The sequence below is a fragment of the Crocodylus porosus genome, unplaced genomic scaffold (assembly GCF_001723895.1).
Source record: "Crocodylus porosus isolate Cpor-Errol unplaced genomic scaffold, CroPor_comp1, whole genome shotgun sequence".
NCBI classification, from domain to species: Eukaryota; Metazoa; Chordata; order Crocodylia; family Crocodylidae; genus Crocodylus; species Crocodylus porosus.
In genome coordinates this window covers 62,227,259-62,250,614 of record NW_017728886.1, presented here as the reverse complement: position 1 = coordinate 62,250,614, position 23,356 = coordinate 62,227,259, and the positions used below count along the sequence as shown (strand labels likewise).

At 42.8% G+C, this 23,356-nt stretch overlaps 1 protein-coding gene across 1 annotated transcript in view; it reads left to right on the top strand.

The window, feature by feature from the left end:
• Nucleotides 1–17,521: 17,521 nt before the first annotated feature.
• SCRN1 (secernin 1) overlaps nucleotides 17,522–23,356 on the top strand; it is a 67,394-nt gene continuing 61,559 nt past the window's right edge. The window contains exon 1 of the mRNA XM_019535412.1: nucleotides 17,522–17,637. The gene's annotated coding sequence lies outside the window, so the exon portion shown is untranslated. The remainder of the gene's footprint in view (nucleotides 17,638–23,356) is intronic.

The following is a 23,356-nucleotide window of genomic DNA, read 5'->3' as shown; positions in this document are numbered from 1 at the left end:
ATTATGGATATACAGTCAGACCCCCAGTTACATGGTTTTCAGTTACACTGATTCACATATACATGCTTTATATAACACAGGGGGAAGGAGCCCAGGGAAAAACAGCCCCTTGCCTGCCCCATGGCAGGCGCTCCCTGCTGCAGCTGCTTGCAGCCTGTGCAGGGCTGTCCTGAGCAGGCACAGGCAGCCTCACACAGGCTGCGAGCAGCTGCAGTGCAGAGTGCCAGGCACCAGGCGGGCAAGAAGTTGCTTTTCCCCTGCACTCATCATTCCTGGCTGCCAGCCTATGCCCGGTGCCAGCTCCGGGCTCACCCGTTGGGGCTGTGCCGTGGTGACTGCAGCTGCAGTCCCCCTGCTTGCTGTGCCGGGCAGTGTTTGCCAGAGGTGGTGGGGCTACCCATGTGGCCCTCAGCCCTCGACAGCTTGCCAAAACTGGGTAAGCGGCCTTCTGCCTGAAATAATTGTCTGCCCTGATATAACATGACCATGTTTCAACTTACATGATACCTTGCTTCACGTTTACACTGTTTGCAGTAGAGCGGTTGTTAGTTTGGAGTCTGCTTACGTAGCGTAAGCATCACTTGTCGTCTTCTCCAAAAGTGTCTATCATTTTTGGTTACTTTAACCCCTGAATATTTGTGAAAATGGCATCAAAGAAAGCCTTTGATCTTGTGCCCAAAAGAGCATGTAAGTCTATCACACTGGCCCAGAAAATAGAAATCCTTGATAAATTAAGAGAAGGCAATAGTGCTGCGTTGATTGCTTGCCTATACAGTTTAAGTGAATCGACTGTGCATACCATTAAAAAAAGTGAGCAAAAAATTAGAGACGGTGTGAAAATGACAACTCCTGTGAGTTTGAGAGTGTCATTGGTGACTAGAAGTCCTCATTTAGATAAGGTTGAGAAGCTCCTTAATCTCTGGATCAATGAAATGACCAAAACAAAAGGAGCAGTTGTTGACGGCATGGCAATTAGGGCTAAAGCTTTGTCTCTGTATGAGCACATAGCTGGGAGTAAAGGTTTTAATAAAGCTATTAATTGCATTATTTTGTGTTTAAATATCTTTTTATTATGAAATAATGTTATCAAATCTTGGTCCCAGGTCCCTATCCCCCTGTTTTCCATTGACTTAATGCCTCAAGTTACATGGTTTCAACTTACACGGTGTTTTTCAGGAACGTATCCCCTGCGTAACTTGGGGTCCAACTGTACTCACAAATGAACCTTTTACAATAGAAATAGAAGCCTACAGAATTGTGGCAATTCCCTCCAAACAGAATGTGCCAGGGTATATTGCCCCCTGAAACAACTCACATTTTGGGAGGGTTCAGTTTTTGTTTAGCAAGCTTAATCGTATAGTAAACTTAAGATCAATTTAAATGTACCGGTTCCCATTCAACTATTCTAGCATGTACTATGACAGGACTGACCAACTTCTTAGTGGCTGGGGCTGCATCAGGTCCCCCACGTAATCCCCCACTACACTGGGCACGTGGGTGCTTCCTACCCCACACTACACCAGATGCATGAGCACAGGTGTCCTAGCCCCACCTTCAGCTCCCTGGGTGCAGGCAACTCCACTGCAACCCCATGCCATGGGCTTTTCCAGCACTATGAGCTGTGCTGTGCTGCTCCCCTAGGGAGGGGCAAGAAGCAGAAGCCAGAGGGAGGGGGAGCCCAGAGCCTCCAGCTCCTGCTGCTGCAGCTGGAGCAATAGGGATAGTGACAGCTGGGTGAGAGCCTAAGCGCCACAAACTAACTCCTTGCAGGCTGTATGCAGTCTGTGGGCCACCAGTTGGACAGCCATGTAGTAGGATGTCATCTAAATATAATAAATAGCCTAGTATTAATAAATAATGTAATAATGGGGCATGTGATCTCTTTTCCTTTAACCTCTCAGTTGGTGATTTTACAAGCCAAAAGCTATCAGGTCTTTGCTTGCTGTGAAAGAAGTCTTTTCCCTGTTCTTTGGATTTTCATTTGCCAGTTTCTACTTCTTAGTGCAAAAAGCAGATAAGCTTTCTGCTGACTCTGGGTGTCCTCTATTTGAGGTAATGGATAGGAATCTTTTAAATCCTTTAGAGCCAACAGAGAATCTGGTCCTGACTTTTTTTTTTAAATCAGAACTGCAGGAGAAACAATTAAGCTCTTTTATGGAATAAGGCAGAAGGCAGAGCAGGGTAGCACCTTATACTTAAATCCAGAGAGGGGTGTGGCCTTCAGGTGCAGTCCAGGAGGTATAGGGGTTAGGTATGCCTGACTCAAACAAAAACAGATAACTACTGCTCTCTACTTACAGAATCAGGTAACTGAAACAATAGCAGCTACTGCCTCAGTAAGGACTGGTAACTACACTGTGTATTCTGGAGCTTTCAGGGAGGATACCCTCAAATATGCCTTGCCCATCCCCTCCCATGTATCAAATCTGGAAATACAGCAGAGAAGCTGTCCTCAAGCAGCTGCTCTGAGACCTCTGTATCCATTGGATTTGATAGAGGATATGTGAGACATCCCTGCAGCAGCTTTCAAGGGCACCCTGCTTCACCACCACATATCCAGGTTGAGGGCCTTCAAGGAGAAGGTGGGGAGGCATACTTGGGTGCACACCTCCTTGAGAGTGCTATGGAAGCAATGTAGTTTTATCATGAGACCTCTTCCACATTATTGCAACTAGCAGACAGTGATGTGGTTGTTTAATGAGCTGGTGTCCTCCATCTATCTTAAGTGAGACTCCTGCAATGTAATCAATATTGTTGCTTAACTCATAAAGTAGTTTTAATTGCTTCTAACAAGTATCCTGAATGAAAGACATATATTCTTCCTGCTAGCTTCAATGAGGTTGAACAAAACTGAAGCATAACATTTACTTTTGTCCCTTTTTGTTTTGCCATATGCTTGCAGCAGCCCCAAGAGCTGTTTCAAGTTTCCACAATTGCCAAACTTTTCATATTCTAGTGATGCTAGAGGCAGGGTTATATACCTTGTGCCCTACAAGTGATGAAAGGAGAGGTCAGCTGAGTCATCTGGTTTATTTCCTTCTTCCCTGGACCAAACTAAATGTAAGATTGTTAGCCACTTCATTTTTCCCATTGATTTATAAGCTTTAAATAATTTAACTGATGGTACTTCCTCTGGGAGACTATTAAACCTCACCATTATGTATAACAGATGTAATTATTAACAATTCTTTTCTTGAGATGGGCTTAAATTATTAGTTGAATTAATTAATCAACTGTTCTTATACCCATCTAAGTCTCTTTTTCCTTTATGAAGTCTGTACCCATGGGCCATTAGATAGTTTGTTATGCATCTCCCCTTTCCCCTGTTCCTAATTCTCTTTTAACATTTCTTCATACATTAATCCTTGCCTCTAAATATTGTTATGGCTCCTCTCTGAATTCCCTATTGTTTTTTGGACACGGTAGGGAATTCAATGCAGTGCCCAGAATGAAACAAAGACATTTTGCTTTGAGTCTTTGTATCTACAAGTTAAAAAATAAAGCATTGAATCAAATTTAATGTTGCCAAAACAATAGAAAGATTAGTAATTGACCATTCTTAATATCCATTATTGGTGACATTATTGAGAGCTACTGTACATTTGCTTGACTTATTCATACTGGACAGAAGATTGTTTTGAAAAAATAGATTTGTTCATAATGCCAGCCTTTGCACTTGGTACTTCTTGGGGCTTGTTTTTTTTTTAAAGTTAAGCAGTGGATTTAATCTTTGTTTGTACTTCCAATTCTCTTTACATCCAATGTTAATATAGTTTATCAGCTTAGACCAAATAAATTAATCTTTCAATAAAGAGATTTTCTGAGTTGAGCTGAAGGAATATGAACTGATGAGAGATCTTTAAAAAAGAGCCTGCTCCCAACAGAGTTAAAGTAAAAACTATCATTTCAATGGGAGTTAAGTCAGCCCCAAAATAATTAAATAAGCTAAAAGGGAAAATATGATCATGACAGCATATTATTTTCACAAAGTAAAAAATGTATGGAATAAGTTCCTCTGTAAAGTTATTGAAATAAACTATTTTTAAAAGATATTTTGACCTTTTTAAGAAGAGAGAGAGAGAAAATAAAAGGTTTGGCTAGGGTTGAAACAAAAGTAACAGATTTACTGGGTTATAGGTGTTTACTTGTTCCCTGATCCCTGTCTTTGATGCTCTTGTAATGTCGGTAATACTGGTGGTATAAAAGACTTGCATTTTAGTGAGGTCTGCATGTGAACAGGTCATAAAACTGCAACATGAGCCACATGAAAATAAAATAAAATGTGAATATAAATTCGCTGCATTATGATGTTTCAGTGGAAACACATGATATGTGGTATGCTTTCTTAGTTTCTATCTCTAGATGTTGCAGGTTATGACCCTAATGTGATTATGGTTGCAATTTGAGATATTATTCACTTTTTCAACCTATGTGCTAATTTTACCTTTTATTTATAACACTTTGGTTCAGAGTCCCAAAGTTCCATCTCACAAGTATTCAAATGTAAGAGTAGCCTAAATGTGGTGCATTTCAAACTGTTTGCAACAAAAAATTAAACACCTTCAGTGCTGAATCATGTTTTATGACAGAAAAAAAACAGACTAGCTTGAATGTACAAGCAGATAAATATAGCCTCTCTTGTAAGGTAGTCATAATGCTTTACATTCTCTGACCTAGTTTTCTCTTGGTACACAAGGAAACAATTCCTTGACAAAATAATAATCTACTATCCCTTTGTTTAGCTTTACTACTCCAGTGTTGCATTTGTTCTAGTTTGTGTCAACATTTCTATTCAGAAACTGCTAATTAAAAAGGCTAAGCTTGAGACTATGAAAAATGTGAGTCAGACAAATTTGGCACTCTAATTATCATCCTTTCACTTGTAGAAGGTTCAGATGAGACCCCAATTCATGCCCTACGATTTGGCTTTTAGGTTGTTTCAAAACTGGAATAGATTTGTTATCTGGTTATGCATTTGCTTGAGTTGGAATTTGGTGTGATAGTGACTGTCTTTGTGAGCATTCAGTCTTTATTGGCAAAAATCTCACCAGAACTGCTGGTCACACACTGCCTTGACACTGGAGCTGAGACAGATGTCATCTACCTGGACTTCAAGAGGCCTTCGATACAGTTTCGCATCCTAGTCTCATAAGGAAGCTAGCAGGCAATGAAGTGGACACTTACAGAGTTAGGTGGGTGGCGAACTGGTTTAGGGACTGCACCCAGAGGGTGGTGGTGGATTTTTGACCTGGAAAGAGGTGGGCAGTGGTGTCCCACAGGGTTCGGTCCTTGGACCGGTGTTATTTAATATCTTCATCAGCGATTTGGACGAGGGTGTGGAGAGCATCCTGTCTAAATTCGCAAATGACACGAAATTATGGGGCAAAGTTAACACTCTGGAGAGCAGGGAACAGATATAAACCCATCTGGACAGGTTGGAGCAATGGGCAGAATGAAAGTAGCTCAGTGGCTGAAAGGGATCTTGGAGCCATAGCTGACTCCAAGATGAACATGAGCCGGCAGTGTAACGAAGCCATCAACAAAGCCAATCACACCTTATTGTGAATTAGCAGATGCATGACCAACAGATTAAGGGAGGCGATGCTCCCCCTCTATGCAGCATTGGTCAGGCTGCAGTTGGAGTGCTGTGTCCAGTTCTGGGCGCCACACTTCAAAAGGCATGTGGAGAATCTGGAGAGGGTTCAGAGGAGGGCCACTCATATGATTAGTGGCCTCCATGCAAGACCCTACAAGGAGAGGTTGAGGGATCTGGATCTCTTCAGCCTTCACAAGAGATGTTTGAGGGGAGACCTTGTAGCAGCCTATAAGTTTATCAAGGGAGGACAAGAGAGAGTTGGAGGTACACTATTTTCCAGGGCACCCCTAGGTGTAACTAGGAATAATGGGTACAAACTAGCAGACAGTAGATTCAGGTTAGACATTAGGAAGAAATTTTTCACAGTAAGGGTGGCCAGAATCTGGAACAGGCTGCCAAGGGAGGTGGTACTCTCGCCTAACTTGGAGGTCTTCAAGAGGAGGCTAGATAGGCACCTGGCTGGGATTGTCTTACCTCGGTCCTTTTCCTGCCTGGGGCAGGGGGTCAGACATGATGATCCTTTGGGGTCCCTTCCGACTGTACAATATATGAATCTTATGACATGTCCATAAGTTAAGATCAACATTTTGGTGGAAATTTTGTGAGGAAACTTCTGCAGACTTTGGAGCAGGGCTAGAGTCAGTGGGTATATCTACACATGCCATTAGGGAGTAGGTTTATGTGTTTAGATTTACACATGCTCCCAGGGTGCAGCACACTGAGCTGGGTCACAGCAGCCCTGGATGGCAGGAAACAGGGGGGTCAGCCTGCCAGCCTGGGGCTGCTGTGGCTGGCTCAATGTGCTGAGGAGGGGCTGGCTGGTGCTTCAGTGTGGGTCTAGCTGGCAGGCAGCCTCAGCACTGAAGCACCCTTGTGTCTCAGCCAGCCAGCTTAGCACCTACACGTGTTTCTGTGCACAAAAAAACCCTCCACTGCATGGTAGGACTTGCATTTACCCTGTATTACTTGGAGTTTATTAGTTTCACGTGACCTCATAAGGGCTCACATATAGACACTAAGATGTTTACTGCACAGTTAATTAGTCAACTGTGCAGTCGACTATAGAGGTGCCCAGTGGAGCTCTAAAAGGAGCTTAAGTGGAAGTCCTAGTTAAACAAAAAAAAATCCCATGCAATGCTGAGATTTCAGATTATTTATCAGGGGGTTTTGTTTGGCTGTTTGCTCGAATTAAACATTTCTTAAATTTCTACATTAGTAATCAGTTACATGTATGGAGAGAATATGCAAATGTACAGCTCACAGAGAGCGTGGTTATCATTCACCATTGCTTCTTCTGAATTCTGAGCTGTTGTATATTATACTGATGTCTCCTCTTCCCCCTATGGTAGCCTATTGAGATCTACCCATGGCCCTTTCAACAGCCCAGGACAGAAGCTCTCTGGGCATCATGGACACCTCCTTGACATGCTGTCTTATTCTCACCCCACCTCTGACCTATCTCCTGGGCTGGGGCTAAAAGTTGAAAAGTGTAAGACAGTGTAAATGGCACTGTACAGTGCCTAGCCCAGGGGAAGTTCTCCAGTGGCTAGCTATGTAGCTTCTACAAGCCCAGTACACTAATAGGTTGGAGTTCATGGATGGATTCACGTACTTCAGGCATTTTTTGATGCTCCTTCTCTTCCACTCACCACTTTATAAACAGCATATAAGAGACTTTTAAAAAATTATATGGACCTAACAAAGATATAGTTCAGCCACCTATTGAGAATGTTTTAATTTCCAATTATGTTTTTTTCCCAGAAATGACTTGGTATTTTACTTTCAAGACACATACACATACACATACGCATCCACATACAAACAATGCCAAACTTTTAAACTTTAAACAAGATTTGCTGTTATTCTTCACTGTAACTAGAAATATTTCTTTGGTTGTAATCTTGGGAACTACTGAAGGCTGTGTATCTTTTATGATTTCCATAAAATTGTGGAAGGTACAAGTATGTACAAAAAATATCTGTTTGGGAGAAGAAAAATCTATGTATTTTTCCAGTATATCAGTAGTGTATAAACCTAACTATCTATTTCTGTTGTTTTAGTTTGGATTTACAATTCTTCTGAGTTATAAGAAAGCAGTTTAAAACCAGCAGTAAAAAAGCAGTTTAAAAAAACAGTATCTACTTCTTCCTTTACAGTAATAACCTGGAAGTACTTAATATCTTTTTAAAGTCTTAAGCTAAGATCTCATGCATCACTTTCTAAATCCATGTTTAAGTTTGAAGCTCCCTAAAAGCAAAATAATGGTGGGCTGAAGTAGACAAAAATCTAAACTGGGAAGAAAGTGGCATCTTTGGCAGCCCACAAGTGCATATTGTGTACTGCAGTCAGAAGGGTTGCTGGCATGTATATGACTTTAAGCTTCCTCAGAAGACCTGTTGCTGTGGTAACTAATCAGAAAACTGTAACCTCTTCTGAGCGAGCACTATGTGCATTGTGCCAGATGGCTGATAAATCACATAGCGGTATTTTCTGCCCTTCTTATAGCCTGAGCTTTTTTCATTCTGCACTATTTAATTTCACAGCAGTTTACGCATGGATTATTCAGACATGACACGCTGGTCTTAGATATAAAGCTGTTTCAGGTTATCCAGTTATATTAATGAATGTCTACCTTGCTTATAAAATATTGGGGCTATTTTTATTGCATCCCTTGATGCTTGTGCTGCCATCCCTGCATTCTTACAAAAGTGCTAAGCTAAGAGAAATTCTGTCCTTCACATTGAAACATAACTTATCAAAAGATCCATTACTCTTCAGAAAGTGCATTACTTTAAAATATATCACACACAGGCAATTGTGCATTGGTGCAGAGGAAACTGAAATGTCAGTTCTAGTTCATTACCTCTGCTGCAGGCACGTCAGTACAGGCAACTTCATAGTGGCTTTCATGACATGAAAGATAAGGAGCATTGCAACAGGAATAATATTAATTAAAAAGTAAAAGCTCTTGGATTTTCAGTATTTTTCTTATCAGTTTAACCTTGCAAGGGTTAGACTCTGCTTAGGTTTCAGTGCTCCTTCTCACAACCCATTTCTTTATTATTATTTGTATGGCACTAGTGTCAAATGTGTCAGGTGCTTGACAAACACATACTAAGAAAAAGTCCCAGCCCTACCAAGATTACAATAGAAATGCAGTACTCTGTTTCAGTGGCTTTCAAATTGTGTTCTCTGGAACTCTGGGGTCCTGCCATAGGTCATCAGGGGGTCTACAAAGAGACTGAGAGTAATGGCGGAGTGGGTTGGCAGGCAGTGAGTTGCTGTTACCAAGCTAAGTCACCTGGCTCCGTGTCATAAGAATAGGATAGGGGTTCCTTGGCAGAAGAAGTGATACGAAAAGGTTCCATGACTTAAGGAAGTTTGAAAACCACTGCTCTGTTTGAACTTACGATAATGAACCACAAATATGACATCACTACTGACCGCTGTGGAAATTCATATGATGTCACAGATGCAGTATTACAACTTGGTTACAAGATATGGCAAGGAAAATTATGAAAATCAAGAAAAAAGGGAAATAAATTTACACTTTAAGATTTCTAAGGTCGATGATTTCTCCAGAATGAAAGGCACTCTTTAAAGAACTGAAGAGAAGATGGAGCAAGATGGTTGTGTGCTGCAATATTATGTGCCTGATAGGTTTACAAACATTTAGGGTCATTGCACTAGAATCAGTTCCACAGTCTTTGTGGCATGCTGTGCTTCTCCCCCATGACAATACTGGGTAAGCAGTTGTGTTCTGTTATGTCACTCTATATCATAGTGAAATGAATTATTTTCCTGTGGTGCATGAGTAAGAGTCTGGCAGCTAAGCCTGGTATTGTGCATACAATGATATCTTACATACAGCTGCAGCTGCTTGCATTTAAATTGATTAATCTTCAATGGTATAACTGGATAATGGGACCACAAATAGGGATATCTTTTATCTTTACCATTCAAAATAACCACCAAATCCATCCATGACATCTCAATTTAAAGTCTGGCTTAAAGGAATGCATTTCTGCCCCTGCATTTTTACTGAATATGAATACATCTTAGGCATGGGAAATTACCTACTATGTTCTGATCCAGTCTCACAATGTTAAGTCAAAACCAGGCTTCAGACACTCTCCTCTTTTTGGCTTTAGGCTTTTGATACAAAATCAACTGGATTTATTAATTTTTGGCATTATTGTTATCATAGATTCATAGATGTTAGGGTCAGAAGGGACCTCAATAGATCATCGATTCCAACCCCCTGCATAAATAGGAAAGAGTGCTGGGTTTAGATGACCCCAGCCAGATGCCCATCCAACCTCCTCTTGAAGACCCCTAGGGTAGGGGAGAGCATCACCTCCCTTGAGAGCCCATTCCAGACCTTGCCCACGCTAACTGTGAAGAAGTTCCTCCTGATGTCCTGTCTAAATCTCTGTCTCTTATGGCCATTATTTCTTGTGACCCCCAGGGGCGCCTTGGTGAGTAGAGCCTCACCAATTCCCTTCTGTGCCCCCATGATGAATTTATAGGCAGCCACAAAGTCGCCTCTCAACCTTCTCTTGCGGAGGCAGAAGAGGTCCAGGTGCCTTAGTCTCTCCTTGTAGGGCTTGGCCTGCAAGCCCTTAACCATTCAAATGGCCCTTCTCTGGACCTTCTCCAGGTTATCCCATCCCTCTTGAAGTGTGGCGCCCAAAACTGCATGCAGTATTCCAACTGCGGTCTGACCAGCGCCCGATAGAGGGAAGTATCACCTCCTTGGTTCTGTTTGTCATGCATCTGCTGATGCATGATAAAGTGCAGTTAGCTTTTCTGATTACTTTGTTACACTGACGACTCATGTTCATCTTGGAGTCCACTATAGTCTTATAGTGGTCTTATGGAGTCCATCATATAGTCTTAGTGGTGGAATTTTCATTTGTACTCTATTCCTCACATTTTGTTTAGCACTTCTAGAATCCCCATCCCTATAATGCACTATAAACTGAACTTTTTCAGCTTGTAATACAGACTTAGTGGTGCAGGCATATAGTGATCAGTTAAAACCTCCAAATTATTTGTCATAAACATCTGTGGTCATCAGATTTCAAGTATCTTGATTAATATTCCACTTGAGAGCAGAACAGGACTGAAGGAATAGTCTGAATAATTAAAAAAATACTAACAAAATGGGGTACAGGAGCTATACATGGCTTTTAACAAAAATACATCTTGGCGCACTTATCATTGAATAAATGCAAAATCCTAGAAATCTTAACAGAAGCATCACACCTTTTCTTATTCTTCTAGCTTCATTAACACAAGTTAATTACTTTGGAATCTGAGTGATTTGGCTGTCAAGAAGTAAACACTGAAAACATCTATTTGCATAGGATTTTTCTCTAAGTAACAACTATAACTTTTGTTCCAGTTTGCAAGGATGCACGTAGCAAGGGTTCTCAAGAGTAATATGCAGTATATTTCTACTTAAATCCTATAAACCATGGGCTAGCACCTCAGGTGGTGTGTCCCGGCATGGTTCCATTGCTCACCTTTGGTTCTGTTCTGACCAGTGATGTCATTGGATCTATGCTGATTTACTACAACTGGTCTATTGTAGCTGCAGGGTTTGGAGTCTCACACATGAATACACAAACCCATAAAACCAAGGCTGTGTTGGGAAATGTGGACAGTGCAACATAGCCACTGTGTGAAACAGTATTTATGTATTCCCATAAATGTTTCAGTTTGTGTTATGAATATACTTGGCTTCAATAAATAAAATGTGAGCACTTGTCAAGCTCCTGGCCTGTTATATATTTGCTATAACATCTGCAGATAGCTTCCTGCTGTATTTTGTTTTGCACTTTTTTTTACTCATTAGCAAACTGCAACTTCCAAATAGCCAGTTTGCCCATGTACTCTAAAACTAACCATCATGCTTAGCTTATTACAAACATGGAGGATTAACAGGAAGTTAAGAAGAATATTTTTCCATACATTCAATGATACACAAGTTGGCTTTTTCTTGTGCTTTCATTTGGACCTTTAGGTGCTTGCAAGTTAGGGTCACAGCTTTCATAGCTAACTGTGAATTCTATATCTTTGTGGGTATTGTTGCACCCATCAGATTAACTTATTTTTTGTACATATATTAATGGGGAGTAGGGAAAAACCTAACACCTTAGATCAGTGGTTTTCAGAATTTTTTGGCATGTACCCCTTTACCTGCAAACTTTTGCTTCTCACCCCCTACACCCAGCACATCTCTGGATATTCGTTCCTTAGGAAGAGTGTCAACACTGAGGTCAACTCATAGCAGTGCCATTACTTACCATGGGTTGACCAGTTATAAGCTCCACCACATTATTAAAATGTAGGCATGTACCCCTTGGCAAAGCCAAGTAGGCACATGCCAGTTTTAAAATGACTGCCTTAGAGGGTATGCCTACAATGAGTGGCATCTTGCAATACATATGGGTGGTATATTTAGAATAACAAATCAAACAAATCAGTGTTCAGTGGGTTGACATTAGTTCTGCTAGACACATTTGCAGCTTGAACTGTTTCTTCTTGTTCAGATAAAAGGTCTCTCTGGTTTGAAAAAGGGTAAAGGATGGGTAAATTTATGATAACAGCTGATTTCTGGCATATCTGTCTCACCAGGTAAAGCTCCATGACTTTTTGTGCTTTTCTGTGTCTCCCCTCTAAATATGTTTAATCCTTCTCATCTTTCTCCTTTAATTACAATTGCTTATAAGAACAATTCAAAATGTTATTGTATAGTCATAACATTGCTCTCATTTTCAAAAAGACATCTGTACAGCTTTTGTAATTATACTGATAATAATAATGACATACCTCTTTGCTTATGTATCACTTGTCATGGGGGTTAAATAAGAGTTACACTTTATGTAAGATGATAGAGAGGTTATATGACCCCAAGGGCGATGGAACAAGCTTGTGGTGAACTCAGAAAGAATCAAAACTTGGTTCAAACCAATTAACCATACTGTTTTACACAAGTCCAACAACAGATACCAATTGGGTCTTAGAACAGCAGGGCTTGAAGGGACCTCAGGAGGTCATTTAGTCCAGAACCCTGCTCAAGTCAAGATCATCCCTGACTAAACCATCCAAATCAAGTGTTTGTCTGACCTGCTTTGAAAATGTCCAGCCAAGGAAATTGCACAACTTCTCTAGGTAACCTGTTCCAATGCTTGATCAGCCTTATAGTCAGAAAGTTCTTTCAAATCTGCAATCTAAATTTCCTCTAGTGTAGTTTGAGGCCATTGCTCCTAGCCCTGTCCCCTCCAGCCACAGAGAAAAGCCTGTCTCCATCCTCTTTATAACTACCCTTCATGTATTTGAGGACTGTTATCAACTCTTTCCCATGGTCTTCTCTTTCCCAGACTAAATAAACCTAGTTAATCCAGTCTTTCCTCCTAATTCATGCTTCCCAGGCCTCTAAATCATTTCTGTCACGCTCCGCTGGATTTTTTCCAATCTGTTCACTTCTTAAAGTGTGGGGCCCAAAACTGGATATAATACTCCAGGCCATATTGGTAAGTCCATTGGTGAGACCTTTTTCCCCATCTTAAAAGTTGTGTAAGCATTTTGGTTGTTTGTTTTTGTCAGGGTTTTTTTGCATAGCTATTGTCCTCTTTAACAAATGGAATTTGAAGCTGCTATAAGTACCCAGGTAGCACAGGAAACCACTCTCCAGAATTCTTTGGATATGTGCACACAACACAACGCAGTGTTGTGTAAAGATTCACATGGTAGCTTGCTAATGTATCTTGTGCCATAAACATGTCAATGAGATGAAAGAATAACTCAACCAACATCCTCAGGTAGTCTTTGCCTTTGCTGCTAAGACTCCCAACAAGGGTGCAAACTGTGATGGTATTTTACATTTATTCACTGAAAAGCAAACAGAGCAGCAAATTCATTTCATTTAGGCCACTGAATAGGTATTGATGGTAGCAACTTTGAATCATTAACTTTCTGTCCTCACCTAGCAGTAATTTCATGTCATTCAGACTCACAAATCTGGACCACCTCTTCCTGTTTCTTATAGTTGGATGAAAGTTAATTTTGCAGTGCACTGTTCCAGAAGTAATCTGGATTGTTTTGCATTAAGAAGTTGGTTTTGACACTTGGTTCAATAAACTGATTCTCTCTGCTGTCCTGTTCCTCTATCATCATATTAGTATGGTAGGGCTAGGTTCACCATTGTAAACTTAACACCACGACACCCAACCCTTAGGTGAATGGAACAGAATTGTTAGGCACCTGAGATTCAGTATAATGCATGGAGAGAGGTAGGTGCCTAACAATGCGATTCACAACAGCCAGGCTGGGGAGTTTCCTGAGCTAGCTAAATAAGAAATGCTGAAGATGGAGGCACATTTGAAATGGAACCTCTTCCCAGGTTTAGCTGCCTAACTCAAGGCTACAGGGAGATCCAGCCAGATCAGATAGGGGCTTGCAACCAGAAACCCTGTCCTGAAGTTAGCCACAAACATTTTTCCCTTCCAAATCACAGTACGAGTAATTCTTTCTTTCAAAACCTGCTGGAGAAGCAGTAGTTAGTCTACTGATAGCCTACCAATTAGAGGACTTGCCCAGAAAGAAAGACACCAAGATACTTTGCCCATGCTCCCATATTTCACAGAGTGCCCCAACCTTGGTCTCCTACTTCCTGGACAAATGCCCTAATCAGTGAACTGGTGGAATCAAAGGTGGAGAGGGGGGCTTGCTCCCTCCCCCACCCCATCATCTTTTAGATATCTTCCTCAAAGTGAGCTATATTACTACACAAGATAGCCATTAAAGGATTCCTAATTGCAAAAATAAGAGGAAGCCATGCACTTTGCTGGGTGGGTGAAGGAGGATTGGCAAAAGCCACAGTTCCTACTGCAGTCTACTGTCAATATGATAGCTACATGTCTTTGGACGGTGGACTAGGATTGATCTCTGGTAACACAACTGTAGACTGCCAGCTGAGAGAAAAGGGGAGCTCTGTCTTTCCTTGGATTTGGATTGTGTTCCAAAATGAGATGTGTTATTTTCATGCTAGCCATTGGAAGGTCTGTGAGGTAGGTTAGGTTTGTGTCTAGGTGCCAGTCGGGTTAAGCTAACTGTTTCTCTGAACTGGTTTGGCCTCATGGTCTTTCTTTTCACCACTTTTGCTCTGGCTTTCAAGGACTGCACACTGAGAAACCTAGCTCCTTTTGTGGATCTAGATGATAGTTTTTTGATGTTTTCCCTGTTTTCTGCTCCTCCCCACATTTCCCTCTACTCCACTAGCTCTTTCAGGTCTCCATGCTACTTCTGCTTCTCCAACCCTTTCTCTGAATGGCTCTGGCCTTCGATGTTCCTCCTCTTCTCCACCTTCCCTTTGACTTTCCCATCTGCTCATTATATCAAATACTTTATTTAGTAATTCTTTCTGCTTTGTAGGGGGTAGGGTTCAGGTAGGTACAATTCACTCTCAATAGAGCTACAGAGTCTCACTAAAGTTCTGCACTAAGGTGGCACACAACTTTCAGTATGGGGATACAGTACTGCCTGAAACAAATGTGGCATATCTCAGCTGGGCATTCCCCAGTGCCTTAATTGAGCTGCAGACATATCATGACAGTCAACCAGGGAAAGACATGCATAAGGATTCCTCCCTCTGCTTGCGTATGTTTAACTACAAGAGTTTCAAACTCATTTGATCCTGCAGGCCAGATGAGTAGTGTGGGACCAATCCACAGGCCAGATGAATGGTGTGGGACTGAACCCATGGGCCAGATCTAACCCATGTGCAACCTCCCCTCCACATGCTAGACCCAGTGCCACTGGTGCTTGTTCTGACCAGTCTGGGACTACACACAGTGACACCTGCTCTGGCTAGACTGGGACACGAGCCACATGTGGCACCTACTCCAGCTGGTGTGGGAAGGCTGCAGAGGTCCCAGACTAGGCAGAGCAGGCACCAAATCTGGCATGTGGGGGACCCAACAAATCCTCCCTGCCTCCAGCATACTGGATCCAGTGCCTGCTGTGGCCAGTCCCACTGCAATGTATAAAAGTGCCCACTCTGGGACCCATGCTGGAGCAGGAGCTATGTGCAGTTCACATCCTGGACCAGCCAAAGCAGGCACTGTGGACACTAGATCCAACATGCGGGGGGTAGAGGGGTCTTGGACAGGGCCAGGGCCTGAATGATGTGGCTCCATGGGCCATATTCTTGATACCCTTGTATTTGCAAAGATATTGCATAGCCTATGGCTGGCCTTGCCGCTGTGCTTTCAGGTACTGTTATGATCAGCTGGTATGGTCACATTTGCCTGGTTTAGACTTGGCCTGTGCATGAAAATGGCAAGGGAAAAAGATGGCTGCCAAGACATTAGGGCAAGGGGACTTCTGCACAGGGGCAGTGCATTACAGCAAAGTTTTCCATACTTTTGACATCTGAGGCACACTTTGTTTCTGAATTAAAAGTGGTGGCACATATCCCTCTTATACCCCAAAATGGATCTATATCTACACATTAAGACTTAGGCAGTGGTGCCCAACCTTTTGGCCCCACAGGCCGGAGGAGCCATGGCAGGTTGGTCTGTAGGCTGGATCCTACCACATGGGGCTGGTCCTGCCAGACCAATCTCAGAAATTTGACATTGGGGGAGTGGCGGCAGTGTTCCTTGCCACTGCTCCCTCACCACCAAGTCTCCGGCCCAGTGAGAAGCCCTTTAGGCCAGATGACATGGCTCTGTGGGCTGGCTCTGATCCGGACAGTGTCAGGAATCTGCACATGTGAGCACATGATGCCTTTCTTAACGTGGACAAAACTGGGTCTTATTTGTACCACTATAGTTGGGTTGGGTAATGTGCTTGATGCCTAAAAATGAGGTATCCTTCAGGCATGAACCGCACGTGCCCCTGGTGGCTGGGGCGGGGGGCACAGCAGCGGTGGGAGTGCAGCAGCAGTAAGCACAGAGGTTCTGCCAGTGCTGTCGGCAGCAGGTGGGGTTGGGGTTGCAAGTGCCAACCAGCGGTTGGTGACCACCCGCAGGTGCCGCCGACAGTGTCAGCAGTGCCTTTTTGTAGAGGGTGCACCCCCTACACATTGCCCCTGCCTCTAGGGTTTTATATTAACAGCAGGAGATTATGTATCCTTACTATATTAACAGAAGGATATTAAACTCTCTGCAGAGGTAGTGCAGTCACCTATTCTGGTGGTTTTCAAGAGGAGACTGGACTTTGTTGGGGTCACTTGACCCCAGTTGTCTTCTTGCATAGAGCGGGGGGGGGCTGGACCCAATGATCTGCGGGGTCCCTTCCAGCCCCTTACGATCTATGAATCTACATTGCACCTCCAATTCAAAACTGCAAAGCTGAGATGCCACGAGTAGGGAGGTGCCTTATCCCCAGGCCCTGGTTCCTAAGGATGTTGCCCTATAATCCCAGCCTAATCTCAGCTCTTTATTCAGGGCTACGTGCCTAATACACGACATGGTTTTACATATTTATTAGTCGACGCGCATTTCTGATGACAATCTAACTGTCGAGCCTATCTAATTCAATACTCACACCCTTTACATTGGGTAAACATGTGCTTCAGAAAAGGGACCAGAACTGGGAAAAAGAACCAAACTCCCGTCTCACCGAGATGTGCCCGGGGAGCTGTGGCCCATGGGTGCAGGGAGGCGCTGGTCCCTCCTGGGCGCCCCTAGTCAGGCCTTGTCTGCCTGCCAGCATGAGGGCCCGCGCCCCCGCCTCGGGCAGGGGGTGAGCTCCGTCCTTCACACACTCAAGGGGCAGGGCAGGGCAAGGCCGGCGGCTCTGCAGGGACAGGTCCAGGCCCCTTGGAAACCGGAGCCTCTTCTGTCTGGATCCGCCCCCCTCCTCCTCTTCTTCCTGCTGCTGCTGCTACTGCTGCTGCAGCATCACAGAGCCGCCGCCGCGCCCCCCCGGAGCAGACGCGGGCAGAGCGCCCAGCTGCGCCCGCGCCGGACCCGCGCCTACCTGCGCGCAGCGCCCCCGCCCCTGCAGGAGCCGAGCCCGGGAGCAAGGTGAGGGCCCCCCATACCCCAGCTCCTGGCCGTGTCCCCTGGGGTGGACCTGCAGTCCTCGTGCCCCTCCCGGGATCTCTGCGAGCAGGCGGTGTCCTCCCCCGTACAAGGAGGCGGGCTGGGCTCCCCCCTCCCGCTGCACTGGGGCGCCCGTCAGGCAGGTGCCAGCCCCGGCTGTTTGCCTGCGAGGGGCACGGCCCCCCCTGCCCTCCCTCTGCAGAGGGGGGCTAATGGGTCGTGGGGGTGGGGGCGGTCTTCCTGCTGGGATGAAGCAGCGCTAGACTCCCATTCCCTTAGTGCTGTTCAGGGGTTTCTTTCCCCCCCTCCCCCCTTCTAGGCTTACAGCAGGTCCTGAGGAAAAGCCCCACATCTCAGTGGGACCGGAAATGGTGCCCTACTGGTGCCCCACATCTCAGTGCAGTGGGAGTTTGGTCCTTCTTCCCAGTTCTAGGCCTTTCTTCAAAGCGAATCTTGACACACTGTGAAGGTTGTTAATATTGAATTGAACAGGCTCAAGGGTTAGCTTCCTCAGAAATGTTCATCCACTAATAAACATGTAAAGCAGTGTTGCGTGTTAGGCATGTAGACCTGAATAAAGAGCTGGGATTATGGGGCAAAATCCTTAGGAAGTGGGGTTAAGGAACCAACTTCTGATTCATGGCATCTCAGCCTTGCAGCCTCCGTTGCTTTTCCATCCCTCAGTCATACGCCTGCTCCGGGGGACTCAACGCTAGCACCACTTCCACTCTGCTGGGCACCCTGCATGGTGCTTGCCATAGGGAGACTGGTGGGTGTTGGTGTTGACTGCAAGAGGTTGGTTTGAATAGGGATGAGTCTGCTTCAAGCAGGGGCTTGGACTAGACAGGCTTTGGCAGTCCCTTCCAACCAGCTTCTCTATAAGTCTGTGATCAAGTTGTCATTTTGATTTTTTTTTTATTTCAGGGTTTGTTTGTTTTTCTTTTTCTTTCTCTCCTTGGTTTCCTTGTTCATTGTCATGGCTCTGCAGACTTAACTTGAGGGGGAAAGTCTCCAGTGATTTCCTTATGTCAGTCTTGAAATCTTAATGCGCTGCCACTTGTTAGTCTTATTTTGAGGGGGGAATTGCTGATATGCCTTCCCCAAATTTTAATTTGTTGCAGCTTGTTATCCTTATTTTGAGGAAGGACTCGCTGATAGGCCTTCTTCAAATATTAATATGTCACTGCTTAGCCTTATTTTGAGAGAGGAATCACTGATATGCCTTCCCCAAATCTTAGTATTGTTAGTCTTGTTTTGAGAGAGGAATCATTGAAATACTTCCTTTCTTTAAATGGCTGAGAAATGTCAAAGACCTTTTCTAATGAAATCTTATAGTCACTCTGGAAGCCTGCAACCTTTTATACATGGTTAATTTTGCTTATGAAAACAATCTTGTGAGCACATTAAGCCTCTCTTAATGTTGACAAAACTGGGTCTTATTTGTACCAGTATTATATTGGATTGGGTAATGTGCTTGATGCCTAAAAATGAGGTGTCCTCCAGGGTTTTATATTAACAGAAGGATACTATGTTTCACCTCCAATTCAAAACTGCACAGTTGGGATCAGATTTAGACAAGCTTTCAAATGTAGGGCATTGGCCGCACCTGAAGGAGAATGCCCTGCATTTGAAAGCTTGATTAAATCTATCCCAGCCATGCAGTTGTTCCAATGAGAGAGAGCACCTACAAAATCCTTACCTCACCAGTCTCTTGCAATGAGTAGTACGCAGTTCTGGGCTTAGATTTGATAGTATGAGAAAAGCACTTGCAGCAGGCTCGTTACATCCTTCTTAGTTATGTGAGCTAACTTGCTATGTTAAACAAATTGAATAAATGTTACGTTGTACAATTAACTTGCCTTTTGCCAGAAATGCGTGGGAACTGGGCTAGCTCTTTGCTGACTTAGCCATCCGACCAGGTGTTGCAGATAAAGACTGCCTCTATTTATTTTTTTTAATTCTAAAACCTCTTTAAAAATACTGTTGCAGTTGAAGGAGCTTGATTTTTATTTTATTCTTTGCGTGTCAGTGAGGATAAAACTCCCACTGAGTCTTTCCCTGGCATAAGGTTGGGGGGAAATAATTCTAACAATTTTTTTAGAATTGTTACAATGTGGCTGGATTTTTGTCAGGCAGATATGGTCTGAAGTCTCCTTTACATAGTCTAAAATAACCAGGTTTACAAAATACCTGATTAAAAAAGGTAAGTGAAATGGCTGTGAGTTTGCCTTACTGGGGAAGGGGATACTTTTTGTCATTTTGAGTTAGAGCCAACCACAGGAATTTCAAACTATTACTTGGAGGACAATGGTAAAACAAGATATGCGATTGTGTGGTATAGTTTTTATTTAATGTGGTTTCAGAAGGTTGTTAAGCCAGACATCCCTGTGGTTTACTGGTACTATTTTTCCTTTAAATCTGTGTAAACTTGGAAGAACTTTGCTAATATGATGCCCAGTTCCTGTTTTCTTGCAGATATGAAAAAAGCAGTGTTCTGCAGTAATGTTTGAATCAAGTAGGGGTTTGTTGTTACTGTTAGAAGCTATAGTAGGTTTACATATTGCAAACAAACTGAACCACAATTGTTAAATACATTAAGACTACTTCTGATGCTTTTTACATTTTTGTTCATATATTCACACTATTTCAACAACTTAAAATGACTGCCTCTCAAAATAAACTAACAAGGTGTGCATGCATGGCAAATTCACTTCTCTGCAATGGCCAGAACATCATTTGGGTAGTGCAGAGGTCTTGTTCTGGCTGCCTGGACAATGAGTAAATTTTGTTTTAATGATTACCATGCAGAAATTGCCTCTTGTCTGCTGTAAAACTGAACACTCAACAGTACCTGTCTCAAAAAATGACTAAAATAAAGAGCTTATCCAGGTACTGAACCTGAAGGGCAGAAAATTTCTGAGGAAAATAAATACTTGTGTCTGCAGTCCATAATGTACATGGGTGTCTCAAGGTTTTGGCACCTGGAACTCTGTCCAGTTTCAGTGCAAGATCCACTGTCTTGTGGAGGTTGTTAAAGAAGACTTACTCCCAGAAGATCCTAGTTCACTGTACCTGAGGTGGCCATTCAGTCACTAGGACTTCAGTAGAAGTCAGTTCTGTACAAGCCCTAAGTGCTAGTGTGCAAGGGAACATGGATGGGGGTAGGGTGGGATGGAAGGGAGTGGAAGGAGGCTATTGGATTTAACCATGCAAAACTCCTTCGAGAGGGTAATGGGAAAAGCAAGAAGTACCAGTCCAAAGTCAGACTGGAATGGTTGTTATAATAGGATTGAGGTCTTGTATCCTGTGCTCCTGATTCAACTTCATGCAAAACCTACTTAGATTAGGAAATGTTATGTTTAAAGGATACAGTGCAGGAAAAGGTAGTATGTTTGTAGTAGTCTTGACTTTTAACATTTTTTAAAAGTAGTGCTTGGTTTTGTTGCTTTTAAATTATCTTTATCTCCAAAGTGAATGGAGAGGGGATATTAAATGATTCCAAAGATAACTTTAAGTAGCTCTTGACTTTTATATGACATTTCTGGCAAAGTAAGAAACTAGAATAGTTAATTAAATCTTTGTGTGCAATCAAGTATTGTTTTATGTCAATATAGATTCTTCTTTTGTTCAAAGGGTGTTGATACATGTGCTCCAGGAGTAGGTGGGGGGTGTTGCTTTAGAGTGGCTTTGAGAGCTGCTGTAATTAAAGCACCACAGTGTCATGTGTATCAGCATCCCCCCACTGAAAAGCACTTTAACTAAAACTTGTCGAACAAAGCTTAAATTTAAATGAATTCAACATGCTGCAGAAAATGAAAATTATTTTAGGTATGGTTTATTTTACAGTCTAGCAAAACTATTTAGACACATTTGCAGATACAAAGTGTAACCACCTACCAGATCAGCTTGACCAGTGTGCACATGAGCCCATCAAGCACCCTAGTTTGCCGCTCTTTGCTAATGTGGTCAGAATACACATACAGCCCCTCAAGTCCAGTATCATGGGTGCAACTGCAGATGTTTATCTCACTTCAGTTTCTTGAAATCAACATAAAGTGAATTGGGGGGGAGACTTGCCAAATGATAAGCTCCGAATCCTGATTGGTGCTTTCAATGTCACTTAAACACTTTGTTTCATTTCGCTGTCAAAACTAACATGGATTTTTTTTTCTTCCATTTTTACTGTGTTGCATTTATCTATTCAGATTGTTGCTTCTGAAGGTAGGTTGCCTGTTGGACAAGGTCAAAGTTAGGAGGTAGACGGGTTCATGCAGTCACTTGGCTGGATAATATGTCCTGCTTTTTAAGTATTTCTGAAGAGTCCTTCAAGGAAGAGTTGGTTAGTGAGTGCTGAATAAGATCTGTGAGGGAGTTCTGTGTATAGGATCACAGGGCTGGAGTATGAAGGGCTGTTCAAATGAGCCATGGAGCCTACCACTTAAGAGTAGGTTAGGGTAAGTGGTTCTCTTAAAAATAGGAAATAGTCAGATAGTGTGAGAGTTTAAGAAGATAACTAGGAATCTGAATGCAACTTGAGGAGGTGTAGAACCAGTGAATGGCTTTTTTATTAGATAAACTGGATATGGTCTGAATGCCAAGAGAAAGTACTTTTTTAGTATTGGTAGATTGGAGGGAATGAGGTATGTTCCAAAAAGAATCCAGGAAAGAGAACTTCATAGTATACAATTTGCAGTATATCCCATACTACCAGTAAGGTTTAATGCCATGAGTGATGAGAATAGAAGGTTGACACCACGTTTGGTAGCTATAGACAAAAGCTTGTTCTTCAGGCTAAATAAAAGTAAGTAACTGGTAATGACTTTGGAGGAGTCTGCTTGAGTGTCTGGCACTTGACTTGCTATCACTCAGGAACATTTGGGAGTTGGTAGGGGTGAAGTAGCAGATTAGCAATTCATCAACTTTTGATAATTAAAATGGTTCAACTGATTAACAGTAGTGTTGCCCTGTGGGTATAATCTATAGGGCAACTTTCATATGTTCTTGCAGTGTTTGGAGTACACATCCTCTGAGGTTCCCTGAGTGATATGCAGGTATCATCCATGTATTACAGGGGAACATGAGACCATGCAGAGTTTATCATGTTGTCCGTCAGTCAGTGGTGAAACTGGATGCACGCTCATCGTAGACATTTCTGTCCTCTATCCAGGACTGACCTCCTTTTTTCAAGTGGGTGGGTTGTGTGATCTTGTTAGACGTGCAGACAGTCTCTTTTTCTGTCTGTCTTGTTTTTAAAATGCAGATTCTCTCTCAGGGAAATCCCTCCTGATTGTATAAAACCATATATTTGCTCAATTTAAAGCCTCCCTGTATCTTGTAAGTTTGGGAACTGGGAATGATTATATCAGTGTGAACAACTCTTTCTTGTTTCACTGATGAGCTGAATTGACTTGTAACAAATTCCTAACCCACCTAGGTGTAACAGATGTACCATATTTACTGTATTTACTCTAATACATGACTAGGTTTTTTTCCCCCAAAACAGCATGGCAGGGGGAGCCCCAATCTTATATTTGCATACAAATAAATCATATTTAATGCATTGTCTATCAGTAAACTGTTACCAAAAACAGCATGTGCTCAGTAACGGGAACCATCTATGAAGCTGAGTAAATATAGCCAACGCTGCGCATGACTATAAAAAAAGTAGCCCATACTTAGACTTGGCTGGGTTTGAATTTTA